We start from the raw sequence: 21343 nt of genomic DNA, 5'->3' as shown, positions 1-21343 counted from the left end.
TCTGAGCCATCATGTGGGTGCTGGGAATTGAACTCGGGACCTCCGAAAGAGCAGCCAGTGCTCTTAACCATCGAGCCATCTCTCTCTTTTTAAATTAATTAATTAATTAATTTAATGCTGAATGCTGTTTATTGAAGGAGGGAGGAGGTCTTAAATACAGGCTTACAGCACAATGGGAGAACCCATGGCAGAAATTCGCTACCGATGTTTTACAATCTTGCATCTAAGCTGTTAACACCCATTATGCAGGATACATAGACAAGGAACTTCCCATAAGCATTTAGGAGAGTGGAACCCGGCAGGGAATTAGCATAGGGAGGATATCAAGGTCAAGGTCAGCAGGCAAGGCAACAGATACCCAAAATGGGGGCCAGGACCCTACAGGTCCCCCTTTTATTAAAAAATGAGCTTCTGACTTAGGTTGCGTGGGATGTCAGCAGGTCACCTTACCCGTCATGGAGACGCCTGCCCAGGCCACATAGGCCCTCTGTCTTAGGTTGGTGAGCGCCTTCCAGGCATTACACGTCTCTGAATACTCATTATCATATAGGCTCAATCGTGTGTGAGCTGCAGAGTTAACTGCTGCCAAAGATCTCAAAGTGGCACTGGACTTGGAATCTGCATATTCAACACAGAAAAGACCAACAGAGGTCCTATCCCACCCATAGCCAGTAGGCTAAAGGCAACTGAGCCATTCCCTTCCTTAACGAGCCTTACTGCAAATTGGAGTCCTTGTAAGATGGTATCCCAAAAGCAAATGGATCTTGAGTTTATAAATTTATAATTTTCAAAGCCAATCGAAATGTATATAGCTATTGAATTAAATATATCATGCCCAATAGAATGAAAGATTAACTAACTGTGGTAGCTACTTTTGCTGCCAGGGTCTCCTATGTGCTAGCTGTAGTAACCAATTATGAAATGTTAATCCCAGAAACAGTAGCAGCGGTGGCCGACACTGCTATAATAGCAACAATGGCAGCAACAATGTCAAATTCTCTTCTGGAGCATGTGGACATCCACTGGCATGGACACAGCTCCAGGAACACAAACTGCCAAGGCCTATTTTTCTTGATCCCAGCACGACTTAAGCTGGCAGCTCTGCAAAAGAACAACTAAGAACCATAAAGAAAAAACAGGCAGCTCATAAGGAGCATAACTAATGGTCTTATAATGGTTACATTCAGGCTCATAAATTTTAAGGTATCTTCAAAGGGGGCTAAATGAATTTCAGGAGGCCAATAAATGTTGCACAGAGCCACTCCTGAAAAGTTGGTACTATACCAGGTTGAAGAGGATTGTGAAAATGAAAAGGCTTAGCTGGAATGCTACTGTTAACAAATGGGGGTCAGTGGCCTTCAGGGTTATCCTTAATCTCTAAGGTGTCTGGGTGACACATTGTCAAACATACTTGAAAAAGCATTTACCATACATTACCTTCTGGAGAATCCAACCACATGGCTATAGTTCCTAGGCTTATGTTAATGCTTGCCAAAGCCATATTGGGCTGTCAATCCCCATTGACATCAGAAGGGGAGAGTTTTTCATGAAGGCCCAATAGGTCTCTGTCATGTTAGACTTCAGCAGCAGCCACAGGGCGCACACAGTGCTCAAGAATCCAAAGAGGAAACTCATTGTCCTGAGGAAAGACATAAACAGAACCCTGGGCCCACATCAACACCACATTGGGTCTCCTCCAAGTGCCAGTAGAAAGATCCTTCCATTGCTCCAGAGAGTGATTTGCAATAGGAACCCTCCAGTGCTTATCTGCAGCGGATACTCCAGCAGAATCCACCGATAAAAAATTTAAAATATATAAAACGAGGGAAAGAATAGAATGTGGAGAGGAATGATGAGTCCCTAGTTCCCCCTTTTTTTACTTTAGTAAAATATATTTGTTTTTTAATAGTTCAAATTTTTCTTTTATTTTTTAAAATTAATTATTTTATTTATTTTTCTATTATCAGCTTGATAGAGTATGTATTTTTATCTTAATAGTGAAATGTTTCATTGAGGCTTGCTCAGTAATTGAGTAAAACCAAAATTTATTATAAGCCACAGTCGTCCTAGGGACCTCCATGCTATATATATAGCCTCCATGGTTCTGTGGGTTGTAATCTGATTGTTCTTTATTTTATATCTAGAATCCACTTATGAGTGAGTACATACCATGTTTGTCTTTCTGGGTTAGGGTTACCTCACTCAGGATGGTTTTTTTCTAGTTCCATCCATTTGCTTGCAAATTTCATGCTTTCATTGTTTTTCTCTGCTGAGTAGTACTCCATTGTGTATATGTACCACATTTTCTTAATCCATTCTTCAGTTGATGGGTATCTAGGTTGTTTCCAGGTTCTGGCTATTACAAATAGTGCTGCTGTGAACATAGTTGAGCATATATCTTTGTGGTATGAATCAGTGTTCCTTGGGTATATGCCCAAGAGTGGTATGGCTGGGTCTTGAGGTAGTTCGATTCCTAATTTTCTGAGAAACCACCATACTGATTTCCACAGTGGTTGTACAAGCTTGCATTCCCACCAACAATGGAGGAGTGTTCCCTTTGCTCCACATCCTCTCCAACATTGGTTGTCATTGGTGTTTTTGATCTTAGCCATTCTGACAGGTGTAAAGTGGTATCTCAGAGTCGTTTTGATTTGCATTTCTCTGATGATTAAGGATGTTGAGCATTTCTTTAAATGTCTTTCAGCCATTTGTGATTCTTGTCTTGTGAATTCTCTGTTTAGCTCTTTAGCCCATTTTTTAATTGGATTGTTTAGTATTTTGATGTCTAGTTTCTTGAGTTCTTTATATACTGTGGAGATCAATCCTCTGTCAGATGTGGGGTTGGTGAAGACCTTTTCCCATTCTGTAGGCTGTCTTTTTGTTTTATTGACCATGTCTTTGACCCTGCAAAAGCTTCTCAGTTTCAAGAGGTCCCATTTATTAATTGTTGTGCTCAGGGTCTGTGCTGCTGGTGTTATATTTAGGAAGTGGTCTCCGGTGCCAATGCATTCAAGAGTACTTCCTACTTTCTCTTCTATTAAGTTTAGTGTAACTGGATTTATGTTGAGGTCTTTGATCCACTTGGATTTGAGTTTTGTGTATGGTGACAGATATGGATCTATTTGTAATTTTTTACATATTGAGATCCAGTTATGCCAGCACCATTTGTTGAAGATACTTTCTTTTTTCCATTGTATAGTTTTGGCTTCTTTGTCAAAAATCAGGTGTTCATGTGTGCATGAATTAATGTCAGGGTCTTCAATTCAAATCCATTGGTCCGTATGTCAGTTTTTATACCAGGACCAAGCTGTTTTTATTACTATAGCTCTATAGTAGAGTTTGAGGTCAGGCATGGTGATGCCTCCAAAAGTTGCTTTATCATACAGGATTCTTTTAGCTATCCTGGGTCTTTTGTTTTTCCATATGAAGTTGAGTATTTTTCTTTCCAAGTCTGTGAAGAATTGTGTTGGGATTTTGATGGGGATTGCATTGAATCTGTAGATTGCTTTTGGTAAGATTGCCATTTTTACTATGTTAATCCTACCTATCCATGAGCATGGGAGATCTTTCCATTTTCTGATATCTTCTTTAATTTCTTTCTTTAGAGATTTAAAGTTCTTATCAAAAAGGTCCTTCACTTGTTTAGTTAGTGTTATCCCAAGGTATTTTATATTATTTGTGGCTATTGTAAAGGGTGATGTTTCTCTGACTTCTTTCTCAGCCCTTTTATCATTTGTATATAGGACCGAGCCATCTCTTCAGCCCGACAAGTGGTATCTTAAAGTATACAATACTTTTTAAGTGTCCAAGGTTGTCTTAAACCTTTAAAAGCCTTTACACAATTTTAGAAAATACAATTTAACCCAATAGGATGTGGCTGGGAACCTATGTTCTGACAATGAGCATAAACCTCATATTTTAATCTTGTTTTTCTTTCCTCCTTCTCTTCCTCTTTCTTTCTTTTCTTTTCTTTCTTTTTGTTTTTTTGAGACAGGATTTTTCTATGTAGTCCTGGCTTCCCTGGAACTTGATTTGTAGACCAGGCTGGCCTTGAACTCAGAGAGATCCTCCTGTCTCTGCCTCCCAAGTGCTTGGATCCTTTCTTCTTTTTTTAAAGTCAAGGTGACCATAAATTATTAAGGAAAAAATGAGAGAAAAAACAAAACAAAACAACAGAGTGGTACCCTTGAGTGTAAGCTTTAGTAGATAGCAATATTAACTGCTTGTGGTTTATGCTAGTAGCAAATGTTAATGGCTAATGGTCTGTAACACATGGTTTATACTGCTGGAGATTCAAAGGCAAACTGACCAGTCAAGAAATATGTCATCAGATAGAAAAGACATGGCCTCACAGAGCTCACCATCAAGTGCAAGACACTCAGGCAGGTCACTAAATACTCAACACCATGGCAAATTAAAGGCCTGGGAGAATATTTCAATTTTTTTTTGTTTGTTTTGAAAGTATTTTTGAATACTGTTGCATCTAAACTGGGGCTATACTGTATTAAATTATACTGTATTCGAATTTCCACTTATCATGAAATAGTTTTGTGTTCTGTTCATTTTATTTCAAAGTATGTGAAAACTTGAGCTGGGTGATGGTGGCGTACACCTTTAATGCCAGCACTAAGGAGACAGAGCCAGGTGGATCTCTGTGAGTTCGAGGCCAGCCTGGTCTATAGAGTGAGATCCAGGACAGACACCAAAACTACACAGAGAAACCCTGTCTTAAAAAACCAAAATCAAAACCAAACAAACAAAAAACAAAGTATGTGAAAACTTAAACTTCGTCATACTTTGATTAAAGTGAACATATTATAGATAGGTTAAAAGCTATTTCAAATATTTTAAATGAGGATGAATAGATTACTTTAATATCATTTAGCTTATTCTAAACATATTTTCTGTCTATTTGGAATAGTTTCAATATTTTTCTTTTTCTTTTTTTTTTTTTTAGGCAGGAGGATTTTGTTTTTTAAGGACATCCTGTTCCGCACTATTAAGTTCTAGGCCACCATGGCCTATAGGGTCAGACCCTATGTCAAAAAATTTTTTGTATTCCTTAAAATATAGATTAACTTTGGTGATGCTAGGGAACATAAGCCCACATCCACTAAAAGGAAAAATAGGAGTCCACAAGAAAATGACCAAATGTTGAAAAACACTTGGCTTTTTCTTTGAATGGGAAAAAAGTGTTACTTGTGTGTTTGTGCACCATAGTTCCTGGGGTCTAACTCAGGTTATCAGGTTGCCTTTCCCACGGAGCCATCCTACTAGTCTGACATTTGACTTTTCACTTTGTATTTGTGGTGACTACAGTTTATCATTGCCTTGAATGTTTATTGCCTCATGTGACATATGGTTCAGGAGTTAGCAAATAACTCTATTTTGTTTAATGAGAAATTTAGAGTGTTTTCTTGCAGAGCATAGGGGACATTCTAGAGTCTAGATAATGCTAGGATATTTCCTTCAAGGAATGTGTTCTAGGTTTGAAAGGACTGTCCACTCCCAGACTCTGTTACTTACTGAACTAGTGAAGTAATAACAATTAATGATATATAACATTACAAGTGGTCATGTGTACCAAGTTCTGTTATATCTTTGTTTTTCTTTTTTTCTTCTTTTTGATGTATTAACTTACTTTACATATTTGCCTGGTGCCCTGTGAAGGCCAGAAGTGGGTGTTGGAAACTCTGAAACTGGAATTATGTCTGTTTGTGAGCCACCCTGTGTGTGTGTGTGTGTGTGTGTGTGTGTGTGTGTGTGTGTGAGAGAGAGAGAGAGAGAGAGAGAGAGAGAGAGAGAGAGAAAGAGAGAAAGAGAGAGAGAGAGAGAGGAGAGAGAGAGAGAGAGAGAGAGAGAGAGAGAGAGAGAGAGAGAGAGAGGAATCGAACCTGGGTCCTTTGGAAGAGCAACAATTGCTCTAAAACAACGAGTCATGTCTCCATCACCTCCTTTTTCTTTGCATATTTGCTGCTGTGTTTCGAGACAGAGTCTTGAGCAGCCTGGCTGGTCTTGAACTTCCTGTGTATCCTTGATTGGCTTTGTCCTCCTGGCTCTTCTGACTCTACCTCCTGAGTGCTGAGACCACAGGGGCCTGAGAACACATCCTTTTTTTTTTTAAGGTTATCTCATTATGTAGCCTAGACTGGGTGTAGGGATTAAAAATATTTACTGTCGCCGGGCGGTGGTGGCACATGCCTTTAATTCCAGCACTCGGGAGGCAGAGCCAGGCAGATTTCTGTGAGTTCAAGGCCAGCCTGGTCTACAGAGTGAGTTCCAGGAAAGGCACAAAGATAAACAGAGAAACCCTGTCTTGAAAAACAATAAATAAATAAATAAAAATTTACTGTCATGCCCAGCAATGTAAGTTTTAAATTTGTATAGTAATTAATATTTGAATGATAAAATATTAAATACAGTTTTTATGAATTAAGATAATAGTTGAATGACTATTTATTTATACCCCAGAACTATAGAGTAGTTTCAGATGATTGAAATTGTCAAAAGTAGTTTTTTCACTTTCAATGAAGTAGTAATAGTAATAATAATAATAATAATCTGATATGAGAATAATAGGAAATATATGGGTGGTGTTAATAGCTGCCAACTTATTGAGACACGGTTCACTATTTTTGGTACAAAAAAGAAAGAAGGATTATTTTTAGGTGTAAGAAAGAAAATGGAAGAGATGAAGTATAGTTTCCATTGGTTTCCGTTGGAAACCACTTATTTTGAGACTAATACTGATAGAAACCTTTTGCAAATAAGGTCTGTATCTATTTTGAGTCACAAAACCTAGAAGTGAGTTGGAAGTGAGATATATGAAACTTCCATGGCAATGTGTGATAAGTATTGAAAGTTTATAAGCTTATATCTTAAAAAGTATTGGTTTAGTTGTCTGAATGACAAAATAAAGAGTTGTTTTGATTTTTTTTTTTTTTTATTGAGTTAGGGTCGTATGTAGCTTAAGATGGTGAGGCCATCTTTTTAGCTGAAGATAACTAGGAAGAACTCCAGGCTTGGGCCGCCATGCTCAGTCTTATGGGGTGCTGGGGACTGAACCCGGATTACATCCATGCCAGGCAAGCACTCCATCAACTATGCTCTATCTCCAGACCTGTTTTCTCATTCTTTACAAACAAACAAACAAACAAAATGAACAAATACACTCACAACCCTCCCAAACCCCTTAATCCTTAGCTTAACACACAGGGCCTTCCTTTATCTGCCTCTTATTTTTCTCTGCTTTCTGATCTATTATAGTGTTTCTTCGCTTACATTTTATCATCTGTGAAAAACTCCGAGGGCAGTTTGTACTGGAAAACTGCAGCCCTCAGGGTTAGAGACTGAAGGTGCTCAGAGACCTAGCAGCTGTGCTCAATGTATAACAAACACGTGAACAAATGTGAGCATCACTGTGTTGTTGTTCTCTGATTTTGCTTTGGAGCCTTGGAAACCATTTTTTGCAATGTAGTTGATATGTTTGCAGTACAGGTGAAATCCAGAAAGTGTAATTTGAGGATATTATTCAGAGATTGGCATGTTGTTCCCTCATTGGTTAATTTTGGGAAGCTTTATCTGTTTTGTTCTGTGATAAGATAAAACTGTGTACTTATTTATTTCATTGTTGGTTTTTTGTGGTGCTGGGGATTGAATATGCATATGCTAAGCTATACCCCCACCCTGACAGGGTTGTCTATTTGAGCCCGTTGAGGTGGCTTGGCAGGCAGCTGTCAACGTGGGTTCAAGCCTCAGGACTCACACGGTGGAAGGGGAGAACAGACTTCTGGAGGTTTTCCTCTCTCACACTCACACAGAATGAAGAAAAAAGCTACTTTTAAAAATGAAGATTGGCCGGGCGGTGGTGGCACATGCCTCTGATCCCAGCACTCGGGAGGCAGAGCCAGGCAGATGTCTGTGAGTTCGAGGCCAGCCTGGTCTACAAAGTGAGTTCCAGGAAAGGCACAAAGCTACACAGAGAAACCCTGTCTCCAAAGAACCAATAAATAAAATAAAATAAAATAAAATAAAATAAAATAAAATAAAATAAAATAAAATAAAATAAAATAAAATAAAGATTGTCTATTTACTGATTTTCTTTCAGTACTTTTGTCTATCCTGATTGCTCTACTAGAGCATTTTTTGTATTATGATTGCTAACTAGTGTACTTAGTGTCCCAGTACACATTTGAAATAACAGTGTGGGGCTGGAGAGATGGCTTAGTGGTTAAGAGCACTGGCAGCTCTTCCAGAGGATTTGAGTTCAATTCCCAGCACCCACATGGCAGCTCACAACTGTCTGTAACTCTGGTTCCAGGGGATCTGGCACCCTCACACAGACATACATGCAGGCAAAACACCAATGCACATGAAATTAAAAAAAAAGATTTATTAAAAAATTAAATAACAATATATTCCCTAAGTCTTTACTTTCAGATATGAATAAATCCCTAAAATATATTGATGTTGTGTCTGAAAATGTACTTCATGTTGATAATGAATTGAACTAGGTAACCAAATATGTTACATTCATCTATATAAAGTCCAAATTTATACCCATCTAGAATCTTGTAGTTTTCTATGAACTATGTTAGCTATTCAAGGATATATATATGAATATTCATATATATATGTGAAGTGTAGAGTCTCTGAACTTCTATTGACATACTGAAATTTATCTCCTTGAATGGTCATGGTTTCTTTGAACTCCCAGTTTGTCAGTGCCGTTGCAGTCTTTACCTAAACTGTATTCATCCCTCTCATGGCTGATTTCTGCTTACTTTTCAATCTTAGCTTGAATATCACTTCTTCTGGGAGACCTTCTATAATCCGAACAGTCCCCCCACCTTACAAACCTGTGCTGCTTCACCATCAGGAAGGTATCACAATTACCCACTAGGCTGCATTTGCCTCTGATTGAAGGTCATGCTTCATTCCCTTGCAGGCCGGCCCATTTGGAGTAAATGCCAGTATATAGTTAATGAATGAAAGACTGGCCAAAAACCATTGCTTTAAACACCAAGAAAGCATCTTTGGCCTTCCTGCTAGCAACTCTGTTTTAGTTTGCCTTAAAGAGAAATTACTTTAAATGAAAATACATGGTTGCTCCAACTATACAAGGAAATAATGAGTCTCATTGGTGCTATAAAAATGACCACACACCTTGTGGCTCAATGCTGCAGCCAGAAGGGGCATGGACAACACAAGGACCTGGGAGGAAGGACAGCTGTAGACAGACACAGCAGGACTCTGGGTTCACTTAGGAACAGATAACTTATTTTTTCCACTGCTGTTTGTATACTGTTCAGCTAGCTACTAGAGAGAGCATTGCAAACAGAGTTTAAGCGGTCTCTTAGATCCTTTATCCCAGTTCCTACTGGGCACTTCCCTGCCCGGGTGGTCTTGTGTTGCCTCAGAAGACCTTCCACCTAGGCCTTAGAGCCTGCAGTTTTCCAAAGTCATGTAGCCACATCTGGGTCAAGGTTTGTGCTTGAGAAAGGAACTGCTGACCATCTGGACACCAAAGCTCAAGACCAAACATTAGGTATTGTTACTTTCAGTAGGTTAGAGGCCTGATGTGGTCTCTGAGTCAAAGCCCAGGTGTTGGGAGGACTGTATTCTTTCAGGACTTTCTAGGGGAGAGTCTGTTCCTATACCTTTCTTATCTCTAGACAGTGCTGCCACATTATCTTGCCATGACTCCTTCCTTTAATTTCAAAGTCAGTGATTCAGAATCCTGGGTCTCTCATTCACTCTCCTGTGGCCTCTCAGCAGTAAGAATCCTGTGGTTGGTTATTTTGGACCCATTGGGACAACTCAGGATGAGTCATCTGAAGGCTGGTTCATTAGCAACCTTAATTCCAGCTGCAACCTAAGTGTCTCACTGGTGTGTAATATAGCGTATTCACACATTGTAGCTTAAGGAACAGGACATGGGCATGTTTAGTGTTTGTGTTGATCTGAAGAAAAACGGCTGTCCAGTAATATTAATAATGAAAATAAATGCTCACAGAGTCGAGTGCTGTTGCATTTTAGCCATGTTCTAGGCACTTTATACTTATTATTATCAGTTTTAATGACATGTATGCCTCAGCCATGTCTCTGTTATAAAGAAACGCAGGGAAAGAGATTTAGTGGGTTTTTTTAGTGCTAGAGATTCAGCCCAGGACCTTGTGCATGTTAGGTAAGCGCTCTACTATTTTACTACATCCGTAGCCCAGGAAAAGAAACTTTAAATAGCTTTCCAAAGCCTCTCTGAACCCAAGCAATACCTGATTATGGAGCTATTGCTTTGGATTAGTAGGAAAATTGAGATTTTTTTTCTCAATACATCTTTACAGTTGCATCTGTTAGATATTATTTTATGTGTAATGTGTGTATGTATGTTCATGTGGTGGGGGATACATGAGTGTGTGTGGTGCAATAGCATGCATGGATGCGTTTGCAGAGGCTGGAGAGACAACCTTGGGTGTCATCCTCAGGAGAGCGGTCCACTTCCTTTGAGATAGGGTCTCTCATTGGTCCAGAGTGCACCAATGAGGCTAGACTGGCCAATGAGACCCACCGATCCTGCCATTCCCATGTCCTCAGCATTGAGATTAGAAGCCCTGGCCAGCACACCTGAAATTTTACATGGGTTCTGGACATCAAATTCAGGTCCTTGTGCTTACAGGCCAAGTGCTTTTACCGGGCCAACCACAGCCCTGCAGCTAATATTCTAAAATAACCTATGGCTTCTTCTTCACATACATTATTCTTTTTCCTTGTTCTTAAGAAAAATGTATTTGGTATGGTAATGACACAATTGCAAACACCTGATAAAAGAATTGAAACGAGAAAAATATATTTTCTTTCCTGTTCTCTCTCCCTCTCTCTAATACAGTGGTTCTCAACCTTCCTAATGCTGAGACCCATTAATACAGTTCCTAACATGGTGGTGACCCCAACCATAAAGAATTATGCTATTGCTATGAATTGTAATGTAAATATCTGATATGTAACTTTTTGTGGGGATCACGACCCACAGGTTGAGAATCCCTGCTGTAGGGTCTCACATGTAACCGAAGCTGGCTTGGGATTTACTATGTAGCCTGACAAGCCTCTGGCTTCAGTCTCCTGGGTACCAGAATTGTAGAAGTGAGTCTGTCTCTTTTCTCAAATAATCCTGCTATGTGTATATGTGTGTGTGATATATATGTGTGCATGTATGTGTTGTATGTGTGTGTGAGTGCATGTGTGTGTGTGTATGTATATGTGTGTGGTATATTTGTGTATGTGTGTATGATATATTTGTGTGTACGTGTGTGTGCATGTGTGTGAATATTATGTATACATGTGTGTGATGTGTGTGCATGCATCTATGTGTGTTTGTGCATGAGTGTGTGTGTGTGTGTGTGTGTGTGTGTATGTATGTGTGTGGTGGTGGTGGTAGAACCCACAGAGCCATACCCCCAGCCCTATGCTTCCCGTTTGGTTTCTCTTCCTATTCTTTTAATATGTGCCATTTGATCTTGCTCTTTATGGACCCCACTCTGCTTCAAGGAAGCATTCATCTAGATATGAGAGAACTTACATACATTTGAAGGAGACGACTTAAAAGGTAAAGTAGTGTGCTAATCTATATGAAAGGTAATCTAGGGACACAAGTGGAGTGTATTACAATTTATTTTAAGAGTAAAGGGTGGCTTGAATTAAATAGTGACTTACTCAGATTAAGTTAAAATAATTTAGAATTTTTGAGAAGGGTTGTGTGGGAAACAATTAAATTTCTGGTAAGGAAATGACACAGTAAAAGAGGATTCTATGACAAGAAATAGCAAATTGTATATTACAGGAAAGGAAAGAAGCCATATTTGCCTATAGCAGCAGCCTCCTCCCCAAATAGATGATATGTTCATTTCCTTAAAGCCCAGCTAGACCAGACTGCTGGGGTTGGTGACTAAAGCTATGCATTGTTGTTTGAGGGGTTCTCGTGGGACCCTCCTTACTATTGTGTCTCCAGAAAAATGGGCGTGAGCTCCAAATGTATTTTTTCCAAATGAAGTTTGGAAGTAGGCCACTTGTAGATTAGGACCTGTGGGTGAGGGTAAGTGAAGGGTGATGCCAACCGACTGACTGGCAGACGCAAGGGCAGTTCTGTGAAAAGCCACTGCAGGTGCAGGTTATTTAGAACTAGACCACGGCCCAGGTGTGACTCTCCTTATAAACATTTAACCACAAACCTGCCCTACGAGGCTGTGTGGAAAGCTTTTGGAGAAAACGGTTTTTTTTTTTTTTGGTTGTCTTAATTTTTAATTTTTAGAAATGTTATAATAAAATTTATTTCTCATGTTTTGAGTTTTTTTAGATTTAAGACTTTGTTTTCTGATATCTAAATACAAATTTGACAAATACTGTGTCTAAACACCAATATTGCAATTTCTGCTTGTAAAAGCTGAAATATTTAGGGATAAGAAATACCAATTAGAAGAGATTTTTCCATACAGATGTGGAAAAATGAGTGTCTTGGACTTTGGTACTTTGGAAGGTGCAGAGAACTGGAAATTAGGTCCAGGTTCCACTTTTCATTTTACTTTTAAGGTGACCATGGCTGATTGTAAAATCCAGACTAGAGCTGAGTGTGTGGCATATGTCTGTGATCTCAGGCCATCAGAGCTGGAGGTGGGAAAACCAGGAGTTCAGAGCAAACCTCTTCTCCATAGCATGCATAGGCAGGCCTGGTTACATGGCTCAACAAAGAAGCAAAAAACCAAAAATGTAAAATAGATCACATTTTTCTTTATTTCCCTCCTTTTTGTTTTCTTTCTTTCTTTTTTTGAGGTAGCATCTCATGTGACTTAAGTTACTGTGAAGCTGAAAAATGACGTCAAACTCTGGATCATCTTGCTTCCATCTGCCAGGGTGCTGGGACTCCAGGCATGTGCTACTGTGCCTAGAAAAATGTGTACAATTTAAATAGGAAAAAACTGTTTCTCTTGGGCCAGTGAGCTAGCTTAGTGTATAGAAGAACTTATGGCCCAAGACTGATTTCTGAGTTGATCCCCAGAAGCACAGTGAAGGACAGAACTGACTCCCAAATGTTGTCCTCTGACTTCTACATACACACTGTGGCACACAAGGCCTTACTCATACACACATTATATATATACAATAGTGGTTATAATAAAATAAAATGATTGGTAACATTGCTTGTGCAGTCAAATGTCCCACAATATTTCCCCCTTTTAACTCTAACACAGTAAAACTATATACAGTAAGAAATATTGTCAGATATTGTCTAAATAAAAAGGAAAGGTCTTAACTCTAGCACAGTAAAACTATATACAATGAGAACAGTTATCAGGTAAGAATTACATTCATAATGTCCAGTCCATTAGTAATTGGCAAATTTGGGGAAAGTACTCTGTTATCTATCCTATCTTGGTGAGTCCAAAGTTTTATACCTAAAGTACTTTCTATCATAACCAAAAAATAATCTTTTTAGACCTTAAAATATTTTCTTAGATCAACAACTTAAGCTTTTATGTCCCTCAACCTCATAAACTTTACATCTCTCTTGTAAGTTTCTTTACTGAATTTGGTGTCAAAGAAAATGATTTAAGAATCTAGTCTTCAACCCTCATCAGAGACCCGAGAAGGATATACTATTACCTGAGTAAACAAGAAGTGCAGAGCAAGCAACTTCCAAAACTATAGAAACAACAGAGACAGCTGGCTGCCTGGACAGTCACCCAAGGTTCCCCTGTAATGTTGAAGCATCCATCTTTGGCCTATAGGCCTAGAATATCTGACAGACTTTCTGTGAAGTAGAAAATTTGAAGGATTGGCCTACCTTGTCTTGGCGAAGTTAGGCAGTCATTTTCCTTTGTGTCCTGCTCGTCCAGTCTGGACAGTAACTGTCAGCAGTGGAGGCAAGGGCAGTGTCTTGCCCAGTGGCTAGCTTTGTCACATTCAAAGCCAACTCCATATGGAGGTCCTTCGATGCCCACCATCCTCTTTTGATGTAGATTGGTGCTGCCAGGAGCAGATGTGTCTCACTGCCATGAAAAGCCTTATGTTATCAAAACATCTTAAATGCCATGTTCTGTATGTAGATCTCCGAAGATAGGTTTGAAGACCACTTATCTAAAACACATGAAGCTAAGTAAAGATTTCTGTGTACATCTAAACCCTTACTCAAGTTTGATTGTTATCTTAATTATCCTAAACAGTTTCAGGTACTAGAACTTTATAGTTTTAAATGAGTTGCATAGGTATAATACCTTATAGTATGTTGCAACAAAAATAACCTTAAATTTGTATCAATATACAAAAATCCATACCAATGTAAAATATTTGAGACTAGTAGTTGCATTTTGGTCTAAAAGTAGATTCAATAATCTACCCTTTTATCCTATCATTCCTATATTCCCCCTTTTTTTCTTTTCAGAAAGAGATCCATGAATCTAATCTCCTTTGCTTAATTTCCTCCCCGACCATGAGCAATAACAACTTGCAACTAAACCCCCTAAACAATGACAAAAATCCATATCCCATTGAATGACAAAAATCATCCACCCTGCCTCTTGGGAATGTGGGTGCTGTGTTCTTCAAATTAGTTCCTGTTGTCTGGGAGTGATAGCATCATTAGGGGACCCTGAAAAAAATTGGGATAATGGTCAAATCCTGGAAGAGCTAGTGGTATCATTTGTTGTCCCGTCTCTGTGTGATGGGAAAGTGCAGGACTTGTCTGAAGTCTTTGCTGGAGTAGTCTATGAGGCTGGACTACCTTAGTTAACAACTTTGAAGTTGTCCTGAGCAATTTGTAGTCCACAGCTGATCTTTGAGTGGTATTTGTCAGCTTAGAGGTGTTACCACAATTCAGGTAGAACTGTCATTGCAGGGCCCCATCATCTTGGAGACCTCAAAGATCACTGCTAGGAATGGTCATGGTTCACTGCAGAAAACTTAAACATTTCAAATGTCATATAGAGTAGATCTCCAAAAGCTTAGAGGACCACAATCTATTAAGTACATTCGGAGTACAAAAACCTAGTTCCTAGTTACCTGCTTCAGACTCAAACCTAAAAATACGTACAGGAAGCTAGATGAAGCTTATTTCTAAAAATTAGTTAGTACTCTGTATGACTACTATGATCCCAACAGAAAGTGTATACATACATACACACACCTATATTCATATCTATGTGCATATATATATAATTTTATAGATTTTGAGATAATATTTATACCTTAAGAAAAGTTTTAAAGAGTCAAAATAAAACCAAAGGATTATGAGGTTAGTGGCAATAGAATAGTCCCTTAAGTTTGCTTTTCTTCTGTCCTATGCCAGGTGGCTCTTCTGATATGAGACAGATTTTGGATTTTCTGTAACAAGCATGCTTGGGTTTAGAGAAGGAGAGAGCCACACTCCAACGTCAAACCCAGCTTTGATTTTTAATTGACTTGGACCACAAAAAGGCCATTTGCCTTTTATGTTTGTAGAGAGCAGCAAAAACAAACATTTGGGAGGATTAATGAACTTCTACCATGTTGGAAGCATGCTATTCCATTAGGCCAATTTGCTCTTTTTCTTGGGACATTTTCTCTTGATGATTTGTTCTTTTTCTTCAGATGTCTCATTTGTCCAATGGTCTTTAGATTCCATAGTTGGATGCTTTTATTCTCCTGGAAAGACAAAAACAAAACCTTGCCCCAACCCTACTTTTGGGAGTCCCTTCTTGGCAAGATATTTTTGTTAAGGCAAAATGGTTTTTTGGCAACAGAAAAAGTATTATCTTTTTTTTTTTTTTGAGCTGAGGATTGAACCCAGGGCCTTGAGCTTGCTAGGCAAGCGCTCTACCACTGAGCTAAATCCCCAACCCCAGTATTATCTTTTAATAATAATTTTTTTCCTGATTCAAAGTTAATTTTGTTAACACAGTGTTAGAGCTTCACAGTGCGATCAGATATCCTGCAACAATTATTCTTATCATGAAGCATACGGTGTCGTTTCCATTTTCCTCCTCACTCTGCTGCATCTAGGCATCTAGGGGGTTTTCTTCTTTGTTCCTTGACCTGGGCAGGCCATGCCTTCCCCCATCAAATACCATTTATTTGCTTTTTTTCCCTTGTAGCATTTTGTTTGTTTGTTTCTGTAGTAGGCAGAATAATGGCCCCTTCAAAACGTCTTTCCCTTGTGCAGCAGGAGAGATGACTTTATGGTTAAGGGCACTTGTTCTTGCAAAGGTCCCAGGCTCCATTCCAAGCACCCACATCGTGGCTCACAACCATCTATAACTCTAGTTCCAGGGGACCTGATGCCCTCTTCTGACCTCACTTGCTGATTTTGATGATAAAGGGACTACATACAAGTCAGGGCATGCACTCAGCTTCTGGAAGCTCAGAAAACCTTGTAGTCAGCCAGGAAATGGGGAGTGAGTCTTAACAATGGTGAGGCATGAATGCTGCCAACAATTTGAATAAGCTTAAAAGTGGATTATCTCTCAGTGTGTTGAGATAAGAGTCTGGGGACAAGGGATGTAGCTTGGTGATAGACTGCTTGCTGTCCAGCACATAGCCCTCCAGTTCAGTATCCATCATGGCAAAAATAACAAAAACTCCCAAATTCCCAGATTAGGTTGATGGACACTTCAGTCTACAATGCAAACCTGGAGTGGACTCATTAGCCTAGCCTATCTAGGGATGTAACAGAATCCTGAAAATGTCAATGATGGTGTTTTAAATCACTCTGTATGGCTCTATGAGCGTCTTCTGATTTGTTCATGTTTCTGCCTAGACATGCTTCCTCCTCAGAGCCTTTCCCAAGTACACTGTCTGAAGTAGATGACTCCAGCCCTGCTCCACGTGCTCTCATTTTATTCCTGTGCAGATTTCTTTTGGAGCATTTATCACAATGGGTATTTATTGAGCTTTCTTTTTCTTGTCTGTCTTCCCAGAGTATAACTTCTGGGAAGACAAGTCCTTTTAGAATATTGAAAACAACACAGCAAGGAGCTTGGTGGGAGGACAGATTTTCAGTAAGAACTAAGGTTTAGGTCCTCTGTTTTGAAGTAGGAAAAAGCCACCTCCCCTTTCCAGACAGTGTCTCACTTTGTAGCCTGGGCTGGCTTTGAACTCATGGCAGTCCTCCTGTGTCAGCCACATGAGTGCTGAGATTGAGGGGTGAGTGATCATGCCCAGCTGAAAACTCCTTTATCCTCCACTAGTAACTAGATGTGTGACTGAGGGTGGCAACCAGGGACATTTGGGAAGTTTTAATGTGTTTGATGCTGCACTGATAATGAATACTTGTCACATGTGTTTTATAGAGACATCAGAGTTTTCACTTAAGAATGCTTTGTCTTGCCGGGCGGTGGTGGCGCACGCCTTTAATCCCAGCACTCGGGAGGCAGAGCCAGGTGGATCTCTGTGAGTTCGAGGCCAGCCTGGGCTACCAAGTGAGTTCCAGGAGAGGCACAAAGCTACACAGAGAAACCCTGTCTCGAAAAACCAAAAAAAAAAAAAAAAAAAAAAAAAAAAAAAAAAAAAAAAAGAATGCTTTGTCTTACTGCATCTCTCTCTGTTTTGAAGATCTTCCTTCTAGTGCTAATAGAATCTTCCCTTAGTTTACTTCTCCGAGTTGATCCAACAGTTATTTCTGCTCTGCCTTTTGTGTCAAAGTTACACAAGTTAGAGAAAGTTTATATGGAGACATGGTAAATGCTGTGTTTCTGATGGCTCACCGTCATATCCACACGGCAACTGTGTTTGGGGGAGAGAGCTCTCCCATGTCAGTTCTCTCCTCATGTGTGCGCTCGTGAGACTGTCAGTTAATTGTGGATTTCTGGTGTTAGTGTTCTTGATTATAAGCATAGCTGTGGGGTTTTCCTATAACTGACAGCATGTGTTATACAGTGTCTCAAGTATACATGTTAGTTTTCTTTTAAAATTATTAATTTCTCTTTTTTAGAATCAGTGGATTTTAGAGTCTGTTTATATGAATGCTAAGAATGTGAAAGAAGGTAACTTGAAGGGTGATTATTCTTTTACTTCATGTATCCTTTATGAAAATATTCAATGTACTATAAAATATATGAAGGGGTTTATCTTATATTGTGCCTTCTGTAGCATTTTTGGAAATACTGAGGAGTTAGCTTTTAAAAGGGATTTATTATTATTTTTATGTATCTAAGTGTTTGCCTGCATGCATGTGTATGTAATATGTGTGCCAGGTACCCAGGAAAGCCAGGAGAGGGTCAAATTCCCTGGTACTAAAGTTACAGATGGTTGTTAGCTGCCATGTGGATGCTGGGAGCTGAACTTAGGTCCTCTGCAAGAACAGTCAGTACTCTTAACTATTGAAACATTTCTCTAGCCCCAGAAGTTACTTTTAAAATCTTAAAGATTGTTAGGTTACTTGAAATTTATAGACTGACATTTAGTTCAAGATTTAATGTGTACTTTGTTTTTAATGTTTGTTGTGGCTGGTTGGGAAATTTTATTTATTATTAAAACTTGTTTTCTCCACTTGTAGTTCTAGTACAGATGGGAAATATGCAGCATGACATTAAATGTAGACCGTAATCCATTAAAAAGAAAATCAAGAGATTTCTGTTCCGTCTTAGACTTAGAGCCAAGAAGGCTATTAAAATATCACGCTTCAAGTGTTTCTGTGGCAGAAGGCCAGGCTGCTGTCAGAAGTCCCTTTGTATGAGAAGATGCTTCCCCATGGAGAGATGGTCCTGAAGAGAGGCTAACGGAGGGAGGGACGGAGTATATGTCTTTGTCTTTGTGAAAAGGGGCAGTGCGGTCTGGAGCTGCCTGTAGTGGCTCAGGCCTGTAATCCCAGCGCTTTGGAGGCTGAGGCTGAAGTTCAAGCTCAGACAGAGCCACACAGTTAAGTGTTAGTCCCGTCTGGGAGGAAATATGATGCCCTGTCTCAAACAGCAACAACAAGAAAACACAAAGTTTCAGTCTTTGTTGTTGTATGGCTGTACGACATAGCTTGAGATGAATTGATACACACAAATGTACTTATGTATGGGTTGTTGGTGGTTGTAGATAAGACTTTAGGGGTATATAGCAGAAAACTCTCCCTGCACTACCCCATTGAGCTTTTAATTTAAGTCTGATGGCACATGTGTCATGTTTTCAGATATTGTGAAATTGAGAGAAATAACTAACATGCTCATCTGCAAAAGACTGAGTCAAAAAAATTCTAATGTTAGTCTGACACTTGGGGCCGTGACCAAGTCTCACACCCAGATCCAGACTGTTCAAATATTGACTGTGGAGAAGCCAACTGTGATGGCCTAGGCCGGTAACTCAGCACTCAGGAAGCTGCAGTAGGAGGATTTCTGAGAGTTCAAGGCTAGTCCTGGCTACATAGTGAGTACCAGGCCAGCTAGGATAACATGGGAAGACCCTGTTTCAAAACAGCAACAGCCTCTCCCCCCAAACCAAACGACAGCTCAGCTAACCTGTTTTCAGTGTGATGCTTTGTTTTAAAAGTTTAATCTTTATTAACCCCATACTCTTGCATACTTAATGTTGGTGCCCTCTCTGCCCATAGGCTTCTTATCCACCAGTTTTCAAACTTCAAAGTACATCAGAATCAGATGGGATGCCCTTTGAAAACACATATTCTTAGGCCATCTCTCCAGAAATTGGCTCAGTGTAAACAGGAAATCCTATGTTAACTAATATTTCAAGTGATTGTAGGTGGATGATCCCTAGACTGCACAGGCAAACACTGATTTCAGACCCTGTATTACCTGTGACAAAAGTACACTACAGCACCATCTTTACAGTTAGATATGTAGTTTACACAATGCACACACTAAACCACAGGATTAGGAAAGTGACAAAAAGAGACAGAGACACCAAATACGGTAATAATCACAAATATATCATACTTTGCTTTTCTACAGAAGAAGATTTTGAGGAAACTTCGCTTTCTCCAGGGATATATCCAAGTTGTTTGAGGGAGGCAGTTGAGACTTGAGTATATTTTCAAGGAAATAGTGACTTAAACTACCCAGTTAACTTTTGGGGGTGAGAGAGAGTCAGGGTGTCATGTAGCCCAGGTTGACTGTAGATTTGCTGTGTAGTCAAGGCTGGCCTGAACTCATGAGTTCTTTTTGCTTCTACTTCTCACATACTGGGATTATAGGCGGTCGATTGCTCAGCTATATTCACCATGAATTCATTATCATTCATATTCTCTCTCTCTGTTATAGAATAAGTCAGTCATTTAGAAACTGTAGTTGGGGTTAGGAACTTAAAAGTTGTTGATAGTTGTTTTGATTTTCATAATTACCACAAATATCCTCTTAGATCGGTGTGCTTTTCTGGTAGATAAAATTGTCCCTGGGAGTCCTGTCCTGCTTTCTCGCCCACGCCCCTCCCCCCCTTCTCTCCTTTTCCTTTTCTGGAGTCAGGGTTTGGCTTCATAGGCAGGCTGGCCTTGACCTCATGATCATTTTACCTCAGCCTTCTGAACACTTGGTTACAAGCATGCGCTACCACACTCAGAACTAGGAGAAGCAATTTTTCTTAAACCTAAGTAATTTTTAAGTCTTATTCAGAGTAGTATTAAAATGAGAATATACTTTGATGGTATAGTGGCATCATTTGTTATAGTGCCTGGGACTTTGCTTTTGCTAGACTTTTGCTACAGATTCTTTTTAAAATGTACAATTGATTTTATTTTGTGTGTATAGGTTTTTGCCTGTATGTATGTCTGTGTACCACTTGTGTGTCTGGTATCTGCGGAGACCACAAGAAGGTGCTGGATCCTCTGGAACTGGAGTTACAGGCAGTTGAGAGCTGGGAATTAAACCTGCGTCCTCTGGAGGAGCAGCCAGTGCTCTTACCTCTTGAGTCATCTCCTCAGCCTTCACTACAGATTCTTTGAAGGATGCAATTATGTGCTCGGGTTTCATATCCTTCACTTCCTGCATTTAGGCTGCCTGCTTATGACCTTGAAATATTGTTTATTACCTCTTAAAATGTTAGGAGACTCTTATAAAATTATAGATAAGAGCTAAAATAACACACATTTGTTGCTATTGCATACAGATGTAGCCATCCTGTTTCCGAGACAGGAGATTGTAGGATGTTGGAGATGGGAATAGAAACTCAGGTTTTTTTCTTTCTTTTTTTTTTTTAATTTGAGAATAATTAAGTGAAAAATTTTGAGGCATATACTCCAGTGATTCAGTTTTTTTGTTGAGACAACATGGAGAGTGTTGTAGTGCATGGTTCTAGAAGGAATTACTAAGGGGGAAGCAGGAAGTCATTCTCAAGTCTATGGAAGTAAAATGTAACATTAGTTTAGGACTTATCAGTTTCAAATTCT

This window comes from Peromyscus leucopus, chromosome 10 (genome assembly GCF_004664715.2).
Source record: "Peromyscus leucopus breed LL Stock chromosome 10, UCI_PerLeu_2.1, whole genome shotgun sequence".
Taxonomy (NCBI): domain Eukaryota; kingdom Metazoa; phylum Chordata; class Mammalia; order Rodentia; family Cricetidae; genus Peromyscus; species Peromyscus leucopus.
This window is presented reverse-complemented; position numbering follows the sequence as displayed.